We start from the raw sequence: 3,247 nt of genomic DNA, 5'->3' as shown, positions 1-3,247 counted from the left end.
CTATATTTGGAATGAATTCTGTAACCCTTGAACCAGAAATTCTTGCTTTATCCCTTATGGTCTTCATTATGAAATTTGACCATCTCCTGGTAATCTCAGACTTTATCTCTAAAAGATAATGAAAGAATTGAAGTTCTTTCATAGATTTGTTCAGCACATTTGATTCTGACATTTGATATGTTCTTCCATCTTCAAGAAATAGAATCAGATTTTCTTTGACATTATGCTTATCATGAGCATCCAGTACCACTTGAACAGATATAACCTTATCAAGGTGTTTCTGTGTAACTTCTTCAAGAGGTTTGTCAGTCAATAAGAATGGATCTCTAGTAGCTACTTCAACTCCTGTCTTGATCTTGGCTTCATCAGAACCTAACCCTACTATGTCTCTTGGTTCTCTAGCATTCAATCCAATAGTCATGAAGTTAGATAGCAATTGACTTTTCTTTGGATCTAATGGTTTGACATTCTTCCATAGGAGTTTCTTTTTATCAGCAACTTTGAACTTGTCTAAAATTAACTTGAGCACTTTCAGAGATTGATTTCTTGATGACTTGATCATAGTTTGCTGTTTTTTCTGTAGCTTGTTGTTTTTCACTCTGAACAAATTGAGCTTTGTCAGAGGTTGTTTTGGATTCTTCAGTTATCTTCCTTCTTTTCAGAGTTTGAACAGTTTCATCTACTGCAGCAACATCATCAAATACTTGAACCAGTTTGTATACAGCTTTCATCAGGATTTGAGGAATCTTCATCTCCTGTGGCTTTGCTGGTTCATCAATTTTTCCTTTCCCTTTATCTTTGGGATCAATCTGTGATCTTGTCTTGGGATTTGAAGCCTCAGAATTTGACTTTTCCTTGATCACAATGCCTTTTGCCTTAGGCCTTGGAGGTTTATTTGCATCAGAAGCTTTAAACTTAAGATTTGTCTTCTCAGCTACAAATCTAGCTTCTTCCTCCTTTAAATTCTCTAAATCCATTCCAGGAGTATGTTTTAGAAATAATCTTTTAGCAATTTTTTCATCAAGTGTCTGAATTTTAGGATCTTTGTAGTAGACAGTAGTCTGCTTTCCCTTTAGCTTCAGAGTTTATAAAAACTTCTGAGAGTCTTTACTTCCTCCTTCAATCAGAACATCAGAACTTGATATCAGATTTTGATTATCAGAACTTGCTATCAGATTTTGAGTTTGAGCATCTTTAGAACTTGTCTTCTTTTGTGTAGAAGATTTGCTAGCATCAGAAATTAGTTTCCTTGAAAAAACTTTATTGTTTTGCCCTTGACCTTGACCTTGACCCTTGCTAGGGTTTCCCTGGTCATCTTCTTTATCATCCATTTTCTTCAGTACTTGAGTATTAGAGCATTTGGACTAAACTACCTTCTACCCCTTTTTGGCATCATCTGGTAGTAGGATAGAGAGAAGAAGTTCTACTGAAGATTGAATTTCTTTAAGTTGAGCTTTTTGAGAAGCTTGATTCTGCAGTACCTCAGTAATTTGGGCCTGTTGCTGTTCTTGAATCTTCTCAATAGCTTCAACTTTTTTAGAAATAGGTCTGATAAACCTCTTTTTATCTAGCTTGATCTCCATATCCATCTTTTCAGCTTTTTCCAGAAGTTTGTCAACCTTTTCATGAGTTGTAGAGTGTTGACCTTGAAGAAACTTGATACTTAGAGCTGTGACTTTGAGTTGTGTCTTGAAATCAGAGTTAGTCAACAACTCATCAGCTTTAGCAATATGCTCTATCAGAACTTTTGAGCTTGAAATGAAATTAGATTCATTCCACTTCTTGGTCCACTCCACTCCTCTGTGAGTTTTTTCCCATGGAATAGGAGCAGCTTGTTCAACAAACTTTTCAATCAGTGCCCCCTTTCCAAGAATGGGAGCATTTACTGGAGCACTGTCTCCAGAACTGGAGAGAATCTCATCATCTTCTGACAGTACTAGTGTGTGTGTGGCTGTTGGAGATTCTGGTACAACTTCATCTTTGTCCATATCCAAAATAGGTGTTGTAGGAATATCAGCATGTAATGTAGAAAGAGGTGGAGTTGTCACTTATACTGTTGGAGCTTCCAGATACAACACAGTTGGAATTATCAGCCTTTGAAGGTCAATTTCAGGACTTAACCCTGAATCTTCAACTGTAACATTGTCATGAATAGGAGAGACAGGAGGTGTGATCACTGTATCCTGAATAGTGTCTTCAGCCTGAGTTGGAGGTGGCAAAGATTCAATTACTATTGGCTTTGAGATCAGAGATTTCTGATCCCCTTCCTCAGCTTCATCAGTATCCTCATAGGAGGTTGTGTCAAATGCCTTTCTGCTCTCTGTTTCTTTGATCTCCTGGATAATAAAGGAGTTGCTTGAGTAGCATCAGAACTTGAAGTTCGTTTTTCTCTTTAAAATATTAGAACTTTCAGCCTCGATTTCTTTCTGAGAAGTTGCCTTGTCAGCTTCCACAGTCACAGGTTTTGATGCATGAACCTGGACTTGCTCCTCTTCATCATCAGATCCATCCCTAAGAATCATCCTTCTTCTCCTTGGTGGAGATTTAGGAACAGATTTTGCTTTTTAAGGCCTGGAGGATGAAGTTCTGATGGTAAGTACTGATGGTTGAGGTTAAGATGATTGAGCTGGCTGGAAATATGTTCTGATGGTAGGTTGAGTTGGTTGAGGTTGAGAAGTGGTAGGTGGTTGATTGGTTGTAGGTGCTGATGGAGGTTGTGATGGTTGTATATCAGGATATATAGTAGTATAGGTGTTTGGGTCAGAGTTTACTATGACCTGTTTGACTGACTGAGGAATTTGGAGGGGTCTTAGTACATCCTTCTTATTATCAGTAGATAATAAGTCAGTGAAAGCCCTTTTAGCAACTTTAAAGGGTTCAATCAACTCACTAGCTAGTTGGGCCTTATCAGAACTACAGAAACTGTAAATAAGTTGGAAAAATCTTGCAAAATATACAGTATTTATGTCCTCTTACATCCTATCCCCAATTAATCCTGGCATAACACTAGCATAATCAAAATGAGTTTGATTAATGAGAGCATACCCAATTTCCTGACTCAGGATTGGGATTGCATCAAAGTTGGAGCACTTGTTGGCAAAGGCATTGGTGATGCAGTCGAAAAAGAAACTCCACTCCCTCCTGATGTGGGGCCTCTTCAATTGTCCCAGCTTGGACAAAGATTTTTCATAACTAAGGTTTGCCATCAACTGTTGAAGAGCTGGTTCCCCAACTTGTGAACTGTAAA

This window comes from Apium graveolens, unplaced genomic scaffold (genome assembly GCF_009905375.1).
Source record: "Apium graveolens cultivar Ventura unplaced genomic scaffold, ASM990537v1 ctg3680, whole genome shotgun sequence".
NCBI lineage: Eukaryota > Viridiplantae > Streptophyta > Magnoliopsida > Apiales > Apiaceae > Apium > Apium graveolens.
Note: the sequence above shows the minus strand (reverse complement) of the source record.